The sequence below is a fragment of the Peromyscus eremicus genome, chromosome 5, assembly GCF_949786415.1.
Source record: "Peromyscus eremicus chromosome 5, PerEre_H2_v1, whole genome shotgun sequence".
NCBI classification, from domain to species: domain Eukaryota; kingdom Metazoa; phylum Chordata; class Mammalia; order Rodentia; family Cricetidae; genus Peromyscus; species Peromyscus eremicus.
In genome coordinates, this window is record NC_081420.1 from 131006177 (window position 1) to 131021803 (window position 15627).

Sequence of the window (15627 nt, forward strand, 5' to 3'; positions counted from 1 at the left end):
TCTTTTCATGTGCTAATGATTAATCAGACAAGCCTATTTACTAATGTATCAGAATGCATTAGAAACATAAGGTAACAGCGGACAGAACATCAATTCAAATATAAATGAACTACATTTCCATTGGATACCTATTGACTCATGTCACAGAATGAAGTAGAAAATGCAATTTACTTGTAAACCATTAAAATGAATGAAAATAGAATTTCAAACTCTATCTTCAAACATAACTTTATTGACTTGGCTCTGAGCCTTAAGGGAGGGTCTAACTAAGTTTAAAATATATAAATAACACACTAATTCATTTTGCCATAAAAGAGTTAGTATCCCACCAGCTAAATACGATGGAATTTACTGAAGTTGGAGCCAGTACAAAATAAAGCAAGGTCACAGAGTGTGATGTAGGACATAATAAAGTTCTCACATTGGGCTTTCTGAATTGAGCTCTCCTCTAACCTATTTTTGTCTAAAATCTGGTGTCGGTGCCTATGTCCCAAGGCATCTGAGCATATCTTACAAACCAAAAATGCCAAATGAAAGCCCTGGTAAGAGAGAAGCATAAAATGGAGGGAGTTGCCGGGCGGTGGTGGCGCACGCCTTTAATCCCAGCACTCGGGAGGCAGAGCCAGGCGGATCTCTGTGAGTTCAAGGCCAGCCTGGGCTACCAAGTGAGTCCCAGGAAAGGCGCAAAGCTACACAGAGAAACCCTGTCTCAAAAAACCAAAAAAAAAAAAAAAAAATAGAGGGCGTTAGGTGAGATACGTTTATAACAGCAATCTTTATACAGACAGAAAGAAAAAAAAAAAAAGACCCTGGAAAGCAGCAAGCTCTCCATCAGGACTACACTATCTGTAAGGTGATATTGTAAGATATTCAGAGGAATGTGACCAGCAGTTTAAGCACTGAAAAGGAGTGGAGCTCAAATCACTTTGTGAGATAATTATCTGTGTCACTAGTATCAAAATCTTGACTACCCATCTAGATGTGTGTGAAATGCAAAAGGTTTCTTGCAGATCTTCTCGAGTCCACTTGAACACAGCAAATCTGATGAGCTTGGGAGATGTCAAAGAAATAGAGTATTTTCTCCAGATTTGGGGTTTCTGCATCCTTAAGTTCAACCAAACAGGTATTGAAAAGATTGCTCAAAAATTTCATCCATACTGAATATGTGCTGACTTCTTCTTGTTCTCAAATAGCAAGATAAAACAATTGTTTTTTGGTTTTTGGTTTTTTTTTTTGTGTGTAGGGGGGGTGTCTTTGCATTGCATAGGTATTAGATGTATCAGGGATGATTGACGGGATATGAGAGGGTAGACTGTTACATGTAAACACTACACCTTCAAAAGGGAGGGACTTGACTTGAGCATCTGCAGATGAGGATGTCTGAGAGGGGGCTGGAGCCAATCTCCCACAGACACAGAGATGCTTGATCTGCTGATAGCCTCAGTTCTTGTTTGGATATAGGACAGCTAAATCTAGCCAGTGGCCAATGGCTTCTAAGTTGGAGACTTGAATATTTGCTGCGGTTTTTAAAACATGATCTTGAGAGAGCCCAGGGAAGACAGGACAGAGTAACTGGGGGGAATTCTAGCCCATCTGATTTCCTTTCCTTCAGACTAAATGTCAAGGTTCTGGTGTTTTGAGATGTCCAGCCACACTAGTATTTGCCAAAGCACACTGCCCACAGTTAGTGAGAAGAATTACACTGATGCTTTTTGTGACCCTCATGTTTCAGAAACTCAGTCTTAGCTTCTCTCCTAGCTGGTTGTCAATTCACAGATCAACAGCCCTGAAGAGTCCTGTGGTAAAGAAACCTCTAGAGAGACTGTTTGCCAGCATTTCTCAGGTTTAAATAGCCCCGGGGATGCTTCCTTCCCCTGAATAGGAAATCAGCATTCTGTGGAACTCCACTTTGGAAATATTAGTGATAGCCAGCATACTGGGAATAAAAAGCCACAGAACACGCAGATCCTTGTTTTAAAGGATCACAGGGAAGAACCCAGTGCTGTTAGATTTCAAAGGGAATGAATAGGTGCTCCTGTCTGTGTCCCTCAGAAGGTGGCTGTTTGCAGCATTTGTTCTTGATGATGAGACTCCATTTTCTCCTGAACCAGAACCCTGTCACCCCAAGTTATATTTATCATTCATGGCATTTCTGAATCTATGCTATTATTGCTATCTGGATTCTGTTGTCTTGTAAATTACCAACACCTTTGTACTGAGGCACCCGTGGCAAAAGGAACATAGCTGTAGGTACCCTGAAGAAGAAACAGTCTCCAGCACAAATGAAGGCACTCGGAGCACCTCTGTTCGGAGGTTGCTGCCGTTAGGAGCTAAACACCCAGAGCCGCCTCATCTGTTCCCTACAAACATGAAGATCTATCCGGCTTACTCACAGCATCAAATCCATCAGGAAAATGGTCAGAATGGTAAATTGGAAATAATCTGACCTTTGCTAATAATATAGCAATTTTGAAAGTGCAGTTTTAATCAAGGGGGACATTTTCCAGAATTTGACAGTCTTTTCCATCTCCCTGATACAGACTGCATTAAAAAAAAAAATTCCTGTCTAATGCTGCTTCTTAGGCGGTGTTCGATAGGAGCCTGTCTATAATGCAATGCACTCTCTTTATGTGATGTTTAGATATGAGATTGATCTTAGTGGACACCCTGGAGTTCTGAAAGTAGGATTATTGGATTTTGTGGCTTTCTCAGATGTCGAAGATCTTTAAACAGTGTCTTGCAAAGTTGCTACATTTCGTCTGTCTGTGAAACACTTATGAACTCATCAAAGAAGGTAGACTCCATGTTAATTATCCGGGTGGGCTGGGTTAGGGGGGGCAGACCCCTTTCTTCCCACCTTGAGCTAAGTGCCAGGACCAAGTCCACTTTCATACCTTGAAAAGAAAAATGAGTTCCTCCATCTGTGGATCAATAGGCCTTAACAGGAAGGCTGCTGACACAGGATGGGATCAGGAATTCAAAATAGCAGGAGGCACAAAAAGACCTGGCTGCTGATGCTGAAGTCTCCCGTTGCCTCGGGATAACTCTAATAGGCTTAGTATTTGGATGAATCAGATTGGAGCAATCAAATGATGCTTTGGCTTCATGGCTTATGCTTACATTTCAGAAAAGCAAGGACACCACGTGTTTCCTCTGATTTAGAAGGTCCTACCTTGGAAAGGACACTGTCACAGCCCACTCTCTGCCCATGCTTTCATCCCTGCTGTGAACATCAGCCATGTCTGACATCAGGTTTGCAAGCGAGCTGGCTATGATTGCCTAAGACTAGAGCAAGGGTTCTTGAGACATAGCCATCCGTGAATGAGGCCTCCACAAGCCAGGCTGGGCTCACCTAGTTGCCATTAAGTGACAACCCTCCTTCCCAGATCTGTTTCCAGGGGCTAAGACGTTAGCCAATCACCAAGCAGTGGGAAGAAGGACTAAAGTTTCACATTTTAGTTTTCCCTTCAAGTGCTTCTTTAAAACCAATGGTGTTTGTATTCATGTTTATATGCAAATATGGTATAAAATTATATCTGACATGGCACAATATCCAATCCATGCTCTTAGTTTCCATCTATGCAGCACAGGTTTTTGAACATTGTCATGGGGTCACTGTGTTGGCTCTGATATCTTTTCTTCAGTATCCAGAGGCAGCAAATTTTGCCTGATTTTCCACTCTCTTTAGATGTCTACTTTCATCTACACCCACAAGCCTTCTTCTCATCCCTTGTGCCTTGCACTTTGGACTCTTGAGGGCTGATGTAGGACTCCTTTTTTTTCTTTCTCTCCATTCTTGAAAAGTGAGTGCATTCAGCCTAGATGAATGAGTAGGCAAAGGCTCAAGAGGAAAAGGAACTACCTCACATGTCTTCAAGTTTCCCACCCCTTTGTCATAGCATTTCACAAGATGCCCTCTGAAATGCACAATTCTGGGGACAGTGGCCCTTGCATGTACTTTAAAGATCAGAAATAGTCTCAAGATAGAGGTTCCTGCTGGATGAACAGAACAGTGCTGGGAGATACTGACTACAGTACCAGGAGCTAGAGTGGGTGGATACTGGAGCCCCAACCCGTACCCAGAGGAGCATGGAAGCTTCATCTCATGCACAACGAAGTTGCTCTTGTGTGGTTTGTCTCAGTGATTGGCTTCTAAGCAAGGAGTAAGACCCCCTCCTGGGTTTCCAGAGGAAAAGAATTAGATTTAGGATTGAACATTCTGGGCCCAAGACTTGCTTAGCCCTTAGGGAGTGTGTGACATAGAGCAAGCAAGCATCCGTTATTCTGCAACCGCAGTCTTCCCACCCAGTACATGGAGACTGTCATCTCTTCACCAAACTGATAGCTCCATAATTGATCATGAACAGATAAATGTCTTAGAAATTATAATAAGTCTGGGGCTGGAGAAATGGCTTAGAGGTTAAGAGCACTGACTGCTCTTCCAGAGGTCCTGAGTTCAATTCCCAGCAACCACGTGGTGGCTCACAACCATCTGTAATGAGGCTATGACCTCTTCTGGTCATACATGCTGTATACATAATAAATAAATAAATCTTAAAAAAAAAAAAAAGAAATTATAATAAGTCATTCTGTCTTCAAAGTTCTCATCCAGGAAGAACTATCAGAAGAATCAACATTATGTGGAGAAAGGGAACAGAGCCACACCTGCAGACAGAAAGGAAGTGGCTGCCAATCTCTCCATTCAGCCTCCAGGTGGGGTCTGGTATCCACACCATGCTCCAGGTTTTCAGAAATGTAGCATGGAGTCAGGGAAAGGAGGTGTCCCCTGCAGCATCCTCGTCCTTGAACAAAACACAAAAGTCACTTTAAATCTGCTTCCTGAATGTGTTTCCACACTGCTTTGTTCCTACAGAGAGGGATATAATTTAGACTGAGCCAGGCAAGTGCCTACATTTCCTATGCATGCCACAGCTGTACCTCCAAACGGGAGTCAGGCTTCCGCAGAAACAGTAGCAATGCTGTTACAAGGACAGCACTCTCTACTCCACCCCCCATTAGAGCAATGGACTGTGTGTACAGCCTGGAAACCAGCATTTTGAATAACCATGCATACTAAAATATAGAGGCTGGAGTTTGAGGCTGGTGATAATAACAACTGTAAATTTTTGAGGTCATTAAACCATCTTTCCATGTGGGAAGGCATCCCAAGTGTCAGATGTCCATTTATATATTGCATTGTCTCCATCTCCAACGTACACATGAAAAGCGGAACTCACAAAGGCAAATCATTTCTTCAGGTTTACTCAGGGCACAAGCACGCATACCCTGATCTATTCAAGCAAACACACCCCACCCCACCTCCGGGCAACACACAGAAGGAAACACACGAATGTGTGGTGTCCTTATCCTAGGCAGGATCTACCCCAAGTTCGAAGCTCACTGTGCAGGCGATTCAGGCTCTGCACAGAGGCAAGGCTTCCCTTTCTTTTATTCCATGATGTTTTGCTGCTTGAGATGCATTTGGGATGTTTAATTTATACCCCCTGATCATAAAGTGATCACATCACGAAGAAGGCTGCAGTGTTGATTTATAAGATCGTTGTCTGTGTCTGTTAATTAGAGAAATATCATTTGGCTTCCTACGGAAGAAAAACAATAAATTATAGAGGAGGAGGGAGAGGCAATTGGCCCCTAAACCTATGTGAGTTCCTAGTCTTGAATCTTATTTATGATCCTAACTGATTTTACTCCATTTATATCAACAACCATTAGAAAAAAAAATGTGGCTTCAGGCTGATGAGGAAGGAGGAGAAAGAAACCAGAAAGGCAGGAGAATAAATGCAGAAACAATGTCTATGTGCCTGTTGGTACATAAAACTCTCTTCTGATGGGAGAAATGACAGGACCCAGGTGCTGAAGAGCTTAATACAGAATTGCAAACACGCCATGAGCTATAAAAAAAATAGGTCTATAGGACCACAAGAGGCTTCTGGGAAATAGTGAGTTCAAGGTTAAGGCTGAATGAACTCGACTAAGACAGGAAATGAGTTCCAGGAAGAAGAGAGAGCCACATAGAAGGTGGGGACAAGGAAGGAGAAGAGTGAATTCGAAGAACTGAAAGGTGTGGGTACATAGCACGGGTTGGGGAAGCTGGACCCATTCAGAGGCCACAGGCCACCTTACCTGGGAGCTTGTATCCAAGAGCTGAGAGAGGTTACCTCAAGATTTAAAGCTCAGGCCTGTGTGCTATGGTTGACTTTGCATTTTAAGAGATCGTTGTTTTTGTTTGTTTGTTTGTTTTGTTGTTGTTGTTTATCTTGAAAAGGCTTTGAGTTTTCTGTGCTCAAAAATATTCCCAAATCAAGCCAGACACAGTGGCACAAGGCTGTAATCCCAGGACAATGGAGGCAGAAGGATCTTGAGTTTGCTGCTAGTATAGACTACATAGTGAGACATTGTCTCAGGGTGAAGGAGTGGGGAGCTAAAGAAGAGAACCAGTGGAGAGCCAGTGTGGGAAGGTCTGTTGTGGAACTGCACTGAAACACTATAAGATGGACATGAAGAAGGTGAACAGCAAGGAAGGCCTTTATTCTGAGGCTTTGGGGAGTCCCTTTCTGGTGGCATTTGCATAGAGGGGACCAAGGGTTTGCAGAATCCCTGGGTTAGAAGACAAGGCTGAGACAGAAATGCTCGATGGCCAGTGTTCATGCTGAGTGCAGGTGACTCCCAGGGTTCTTTCTTGAGGTTTTAGAAAGATGTTCCTGTAGTGTAGACATGGTGCCCTCCCTGGACATCTTCACAGAACCTTTCAAACAGAATCTCTGAGAGAAGGAGGCAAAGACAGAAAAAGGTAACATGGGCAGGGCTGTCCCCATGAGGTCAGGTGGGGGCACAATCCTGGAAACACTCAGAAAGCAGCAGAAAAGACAGCTAATGTCTCAGAGTTTTGGTGAAGCCATGAGGGAAGAGGGAGGAAGGTCTTCTGGAACCATCTACTGAGAAGACCCTGTGCCATGGGGGTAAGGACGCTTAGGCTGTTTCTTCCTACAGAGGAATAATATGTGGCTTCTGATACATTCTTAGGCATGGTGGTGTCATTTCCTTAACTCACATCCTTCTAGAAACTTCTTATAGGGTGCTGAGCGTGAAAAAACATCACAAAAAATGAAACTACCTCAGTCCATCTTGAGAACCCAGGGTGGGGATGGAGATGGAAGTTTTACCAACCTTATTTGACCTAAAGCAACTTCTTTAAAGGCTCCAAAGCACAAGGAACTGAGGCCCAGCCTCACTGGATTTGAGATGCTCAGGTGTGAGGCTCTGTGCCATCCTGGCTCCCAGAGAAAGCCATCTGCCCAGTGCCTCAGGATTAGGTTTCCTTGACTGAAGTCTTGCTTCTGAGGAAGGCACAGCCCCTCCCCCGCCATCCCCATCTCCCTCCCCCAGCAGGGCCCTCTGGCCCAGCACAGCAGCCACACTTCCCTGAATTCTTGGTTTTTGTTTGTATTTGGCTACAATGCCAAAATCACCATAGAGTATGTTCTCACTGATCAGAAAGAGACAGAGAGCAAGGTGACCTGATGGTGGTTTTTGTCGTCTAGTTTTAAGTAGCTTTACCAATGCACTAGTGATCTCTGGACTCTGATCAGACTCCTCCTCCTCACTCGAGCTGTAAGGACCTCTTGCCCCCCTTCCTGAATCTCAGTGGAACAACCATAAACCATGCTGTACTGATTATACACACCACCACCACCACCACCACCATGCATGATACTCACTCAGCTCCTCCACTGGCTCCATTTAGAGCCTCTGACCGGAAGTGGGGAAATACAACATCCAAGAAGAAGACTTGATTTGCGTGGCACCGTTTTGTATTGTTCATGCTTTCCTTGCAGACACCCATTCCGAGCATCTCAAGCCTCACACCACAGGGGAGAGCTCTTTGGATGCTTTGGCACCCAGTCCCAGTGCTTGGTGCTTCCCACCTGACAGATGCTTAGTGTGTGCTGTACAATCGCACAGAGACATTTCGATACTGTATACACTATCTTGGGACATGCTGAAGCTGGAAGCTGCCCCATCCTTTGACAGAGCTTTTATAACAGGGAACTTGAACAAAATGGAATGCAAGCACGTTGTGATAGACCGCCACAGGGGGTCCCATTGCACTCCACCCCTTGGTGCCCATCCCTCGTATTCCATTCTCAGGGAGCCTCCATCTTGGCCACGTGTGTCCAACTTGTGAGACAAACAATAATGAGTGTGAGGCAAGCAGAGCTTTGGTGAGCACAACAGAATGTAAGGTGAGCCACACAAATGTCCAATTCTCCAATAGCTACGTTTCAAAAGCAAACATGGAAGGTTTATTTTAATAGTATATAGTATTTCATCGCAATATTTCAATATCTCACAAACATTTAACATTCTATTGGTGTTATTTTATCTCTTAATTTTTGTGCTGTGTTTTCAAACCTGGTACGTACATGTTACAATTAGAGTGCTCGTGCATTTCGATTTGGACTAGACTCCTCCACTCCTGGCCTGCCGCACTCTGTCAGCAGTAGTCTTGGGCCTGGGGCATGTTGTTGGAGCATGTTCTCTTAGGACGTCGCACGCAGCCCAGCCCAGCCCTATGAATCCACCCCAAGGAGGAGGAGGAGACACAACTGCTCTCACTGCTGAGCTCCCCCAGGCGTGCTGATACCGCTTCCTGCTATCTGTGGAATTTGGATTCTGCAACTACAGTGGAACCATGTTGGCTGAGGCCACACAGAACAGAGATGTCCTCTTGCTTCCGAGCACTGCTCCAACTGTTTAATGCTGTTGCTAGTTTAAGCCATCTGATCACCTGGTGGCTTGTTCCGTGGCAACATGCAACCCAAACAGGTGTCGTCTAGGACACAGGTGGATGCAGCATGAAGGATTTTCTTCTCTCCCTGAAGCACTTGTTTATTTTCCTGTTGACTACACTACATGCTCTATTGTGGCTGACAGAAGGCCCAAAAGTGAGGACCATGGCCACCGTCTGTGGGGCCCTCAGAACTTGCTTGGAAGACCTTGACGGAAGACCCTGAGCTTGGTGACACTATTGCCCACAAGCATAGAGCCAGGGCTCCAATCTTGGCCTTACTACTAATTTGCAAGGGGGTATCAGCCAATCCAGATCTCATCTCAGCATCTTTTTTCAGAAGTGTTCCATGAGGATTAAGGAGATGAGTTCATTCCAGAGGAAAGGAAGCATAGGCAGAGATGTTAAAACACCAGGAAATAAACAAACAGGTGGAAATGAACGAAACCAATGACGAAGGTAAATACCACAGCACATGGGGTGGAGGTGGTTAAACCCAAGAATCCACCTGTGTAGGTGATGGAATCACCTGAGCAAACACGAGGACCTGGTGGAGCAGGATGCAGAAGCCTAATGCTCTGTGAGCACTTACTATATTCCAAGGAGCATGCAGGAGAGGGAGTCTATTTGCATTTGTATAGTTACCAAGGCAACACAATGATCCTTCCAAGTGGGCAAAGTTAGGTTAGAACTCAACAAAGAAATCGGATACCAAGTCATTCAGAAGAGAATGGAATAGGAGAGAAAATGAGGAGACTGCCTTTAAAGAAAATTCTGTTCAGCTGGGCGGTGATGGGTCACCCCTTTAATCCCAGCACCTCAGAAGTGGAGGCAGGCAGATCTCTGTGAGCCTGGTCTACAGAGTGAGGTCCAGGACAACCAGTTACACAGAGAAACCCTGTCTCAAAAATCCAAAAATTTAAAAAGAGTAACATTCTGTTCAACAGATGAGTGAGGGAAAAAACAAACAAACAAACAAACCAGAAATTGGGCTCTGGGAAAATGGAGGCAGGAGATAGGGCAAGAGACTTGTGTGATATTTTAGAGAGGAAGGAGGAGAAAGGGGAGGGTACATTAAAAAGGAGAAAGAAAAAAAGAGAAGAAACATATGAGTAACAGTGTTAGTAGACCCAGCACCCGCAGGGCCAGCAGAGCCTGCTGTAAGGGTGTGTGACAGAACGGTTCCTTTTGTCCCTGTACTTAGAAGGCTGGAGTTTAGAAAGGCCCGATGCTCAGCTTGGTCTCAGCTGCTGTCTCCACTTCATCCAAGAGCCCTAGGCTTGGGCCCCACATTCTGATACAGGATGCTCAGGGGTGAGGACATTCCTCTAAAGCACATGGAGATCACTGTGTCATGTGATCTCAAGTCCACAAGACGATGGATGGAAATGAGAATTATGAACAGACGAGAAAGACCCACAACCAAGGCTGGAGAAGTAGCAGAAATAAGCCTGGCAGGACGAGAGAGGAATAGTACACATCTCCTCTGAGCACAGCCCTCATGGGATTCCTGTCTACACACACACACACACACACACACACACACACACACACACACACACACCTTTAAAGCATCTATTGATCCAGTCATTCATTTATCTAGTGTTTTATTAATGCTCTGAGAATGCCAGGTACCAAGACATCTTAAGGAATTAACAAAAATAAGTAAGCTCAGGCCTTCCTTTGGGAATCTCTCAGTTAGTGGTCTCAAGAAGCAAGGTGCTTCAAACATACAATTAAAGAAAGAAACTGTTGCACAAAAGACCAAGAGGCCCTCTCCTCTGGGCCTGAGTGGTGGGTGGAAGATAGAGAGTTGAGGCCGGGCTTCTTACTTTTCTCTCTTCATTTATGTTGCAAGCAACTCCACTTCTGAGCGTCTCAAAACACAGCCGTCCTTCTTAGCTAGTGGGACCCCCTTACTCCCTGCTAGATTGCAACATCTCTTTCCCTCAAACTCTAGAGGCCAGGGAGGGACCCCTCAGCTCACCACACACAGGCATTCCAGACATTCTTTGATTGAGATGTGAGGAGAAGGCATGGTGTGAAGAGAGAACCAAGTGTAAATCCCACTACAGGCAGAAGGAATCAAGATGGCGGCTCTACTGAAACTCTAGAACCAGGACTAGAGAAGCCCTTCCTGGGGGGGAAAAAGCCAAATCAAAGGAAAACAGACCATTCCATCCTCCATAGCATTCCTAGAAGTTGTGGTAAGAGACTCCATGAAAGGGTCGGCCTCTCTGTTATAACTCCTGCCTCCCCATGCCTTCATAAACACTGTTTCATGAAGGTTACAGTTTTACGTGATTCCTAAGCTGCCAAAAATGTACAGTGCACACAGACAGCCCCCCTGTTCCAACATGTTTTATAAACATAACAAGCTAGAGCAGCCACCCCAGATGTTTTCACAACTTATTTTTTTTCATAATTTAAAATCTGTTCGACCTGATGTTTTTTGCTCCGTGTGCATTTCAACTGTAAAAAAGGAAACTGAAATATTATTCATGTGGTGCTATGCTGTTACACCTAATTTCTTCTCAAGTTCACACTAAACTGAAACGTCTCTAGGAACCTTAAAAAAGGCAACAGCCGAGAAAGTGAGGAAATATGTCAAGGGCTTGTAAATAAACAGCTGGCTCCCAACATATGGATTTTCTTCTATATTTTTCAGGTGCCACAATCCCCCATCCGTATCTGCCAGCCCTGCAGCACACGGCATAACTCAACTGTAATTGATAATGTAAGGGCAGATGGAGGGGACTGTCAGCTCCTCCCTTGAGTCTCCGGGGACTCGGCAGAAATCAAAGCAGATGGCCCAATTGCATCTTCTTTATGTGTTGCTGCAAGCTTCTCTGTCTGTGGGATAATGGATCATTATGGCCTGCTGTGTACAAACACCAATATGCTTTTAAATCTGGTTCTCAGGCTTATGAAAAAGCACTATATTTCATATTAATTTGTGGCGCTGCACTTAACAAGGTCCACTGTTGTTAATTTACGATTTGGAAGGGGTGGGAAGGAGAAGTTCCCATGCAGCTCTCTGCCGTGGTACCTCCCCTCCCCCAGCCTGGCTTTCTGGACCCCTCAACTAGCCCTGCCTCTCCTCCAAGCCAGTGGTGATCAAGCACAGTGGTCACAGAAGGCTCAGTGCGAGCTGATAGGGAGCTAATTCTGTGCCCAACCTGCTCTGACAGAGCTTCCAAGGGCAAGAGCTCACTAAGACGCTAAGTAGTCAGACGGCTTGCCAAGGACACATGGGTATTTGCTTTGAATGGGCCATTTCTGTTCTGTTATTAAACACTGCAGCATGCCTGCTACATGCTAGGAAGTGTTCCCTGGATAGAGAGGGGCCGAGGAGATATGAATGACCTCAGTCTCTAGCATCCTGTGGCTGTAGAAAACTCAATGGAAAGTTCCTGAAGAATATGCTTGGGCTACCCCCAGACTGCCATCAAACATGGAAACAGAGTAAGTATGTTCTGCTCAGAGATTGAGAAGTAAAAGACCCAGGGGCCAACAAGGACTTGGCCAGGTGACAAACTACGCAGGAGATGTTGGGGCCTAGTGTGTTTTCATGCCATGGGGTGGAGAAACTTAGGGAAATATGTGAACTGGATGGAGAAAGTATTCCATTCCTCTGCTCTTGGCTGGGGGCCTGCCTGCTCCCCTTGGTCCCATTACCAAGAGTCTTCAGGCCAGCTGCGTACACAGTCTTTTCCCTATGATGCTAGTAACCAATGGCTCAAAGAAGGAGATATCACTCAAGTGACCATGGCATCTGGCGGGTAGCAAGACCCTGGGCAGGGACCCACTGCTTGATGAAAGGGATTTGTGGGAGGTCAGGAAGCTGAGGAGGTAGCTGTGCCAGTCAGAATAAACCTTCCCGCTGGCTAGGGACAGCAGAGGTTACAGGTGTGTCGTTCTTGCTTTGGGTATTAAAAGTTTGTCTGTCATCTCATTTTTCCCCTTATATAGCACCCCAAAGTTCCCAAGGCCAAATAAACATTAAATGTCTAGAAAAGAACCATAGGCTTATCTTACATGGCTCCCTATAGCTTGACTTCAGAAGGTTCTAGAAACATTCTTCTTTCATGTTTTATATCTCATAATTTAAGACAATGGAATGAAAATAGCAATGACTGACATAATGTGGATGATGGGAACTGTAGGCTTGAGGTATGGCTCCGTGGAGCCATGTGTGCTAAATATACACTATACACAAGTTGGCCTTAGGTTCTGTCCTAAATGTGATTAACAAAGAAAAAGGTAGGAAATGCTATACATAAAGTTGGGTTTTTAGCATCTCCTAAATTTTCAGATCTGACAAGGCAGAGATGTGTCACTGTGGCAACTGTCACTGAGAACTGAGGACAATAAGGACTTCTTACTGGCTACTTACTGCCTACGAGGATGTCATCTAGAACCATCCATCGGGGATGGCTTCCATTTCACTTGGCTCTAGGAGTTACAATTCCCTGAGGGGGGTAAAAGGCCACCTGAGCACCACAAAGCTAAAGCTTGTTCATCAACCTTCAGATGGTAAATAACACAAACAGTGTTCTTCATTCAGATCAAGCACGAGAGGAAAAGAAGCCCCCACATGACAACCCCTAAGTGCATTTTTATCTGACTAACAGGAAGTAATTATATGTCAGCCATAAGTGAGATGCAGTACCTCTCAGCCATCACTTCAGTGGTTAAAGATTTTGATTCTGTTCTGATGAAGGGCAGAATAGTTTATGGCTTGTCATAAAGGAAGCTTGAGCTATGATTGTACCCAGTTGTCCAGAACCAGGGCCATGTGTAGGCTTTTTCCAGAATTGCAGCTCTAGAAAAGACTGGAAGAAATCTGGTTCATTTAGTAGGTCAGACAACAGCAGGAGAAATAAGATCCAACACTTAAGGTTCCCAGGACTTTCGAACCCTTTCCCAAAACATGCACACTCCCCTCCAGTGATGACAGCAACTTGTGGTACCCAGCTGTCCTTACCTTCTCTGTCCATTCACATACAGAACAAAAGCCAGAGGCATCTCAGCAGGTCTGTGTTGTGCATACAGCATCCCATTCGCCTCTTGAGGGTTCAAAATTTATTAATTCACTCACCCCTTAATTTGTTCAACTTATATGTAGGGCATGCTCACTATGAGGCACCAGCCTCCTGCCAGGTCAACTACTTTGTTGTTGTTTAATGGTGACAATAAATGTACCTGATTTTAATATTTGTTTCTAGATGGACGTTTTAGTCACTTTCTCCTCCCATTACCCAACCCTAGCTTTGGAAATAAGGAAACATGCATCTTTCTGCCTGAAGCAGTAGGAAATGCATCTGCAACTAAGGAGGATGCTAGAAGTGTGGTATAAAGGCAAATTTGGGGACCTTCTTATGGACTTCTAAGAGAATGGAGCCACTGTAGCCTGGCTGCCTTAAGGCAAGGGTTGGCTGGCCTGGTTATCTTCCAGGTTGTAGCATCGGCTTTATAGCTCTCACAGCCGCATGTGGTGAGCACAGCCTGTAGGGCCAGATGGACCTGAGTTCAAATTTTGGGTGTGTTCTAATTAACCTGCTGTGCCATCTTGGGTTTCTCTGGATATTTAACCATCCCTTGAACAAACTCCAATTATCACCCTTCAAGTTATTTATACAAAACAAGGTAAGGCTGCAAGCAGGCCTTGAATACAGAACACAGTACAGGCTGCGTGTGACCATGCCCCATCTTTATGGGCAGACTCATTGGTCCTTAGTCCCCAATACGCACTGCACTCTGAGATGCTTAGAACCAAGTGATTTCTTTGATGGCCAATCCACCATTTCCACCAGGATTGCAAACGCACTTCCAATGCCTTTCTCCAAACAAACATGGGTCTAATTTTTTTCCTCCTGAAATTGAAGGATTTTTTTTTAAGAAATCCAAAAGAAAGCACAGGAGACCAGGGCTCAGTTTGTACTGTGGAGGTGTTCTCTCTCTGAGGGAAAAAAAAAAAAAAAAAAAAAGACAAGCTCTGAATTACAGCATTCTTTAGCTTGTGGGACGAGTCCAAGTCACCAAAGTTGGAGTTGGGGGTTTCCTGATGTTGAGGCTGTAGGTCTTTACAGTAAGCTGACCTTTGAATCTGCACACTTCACCCTGGGGCCAGGGGAAGCCTGAATCCTCCTCATACTGTGGCTGAAGGGATAGCCACTGGTGCTTTGTGAAAATTGGGCTGAGTTTGCTAGAGAATCAGGACTGAGAGGTTGTGCCACATGCACAGCAGGATACTGCCACTACCTGCCTGCGATGCCATACACCGGACATGTTTTGAACTTAAATGGGAACCTTAAATGCACAAAACCTCTCAAATACCACATGCAAGGAATTTCTCCCTTACTGTTGATGAGGAACTAGGCCAGAATGCTAAAGCACAGAATGCTAAAGCACATTCTATCCCAAAGGAGGGGGATAGAATTAGATTGGAGGCCTCTTGTGAGCTCAGGTATTCATCCTGAAAGTGCTGACAATGACCATTTTGTGAGGCATGTGTTGGCAAGGCATCCAGCATGATTATCGATTAGCAAATTGGATATGCACAGTTTATCAACCAATAACAGCAATAGCAGGTGGATAATAGATTGAGCGTGCCTGACCACGTTTAGGGCTCCAGGTATGGCATCAAATATTATGCTTGCTTTATCCCACTTGTTGCCCATCTTCAGCCTAAGGTTGGCAATATTATAGATTAGGAAACTGGCCTAGAAATATCAAATGATTTCCTCAGATTCAAACCAGGTCGTTGAATCCCTGAGCCCTGAAACAAGATGCTACAGTGAGAGTGGTCATTTCTC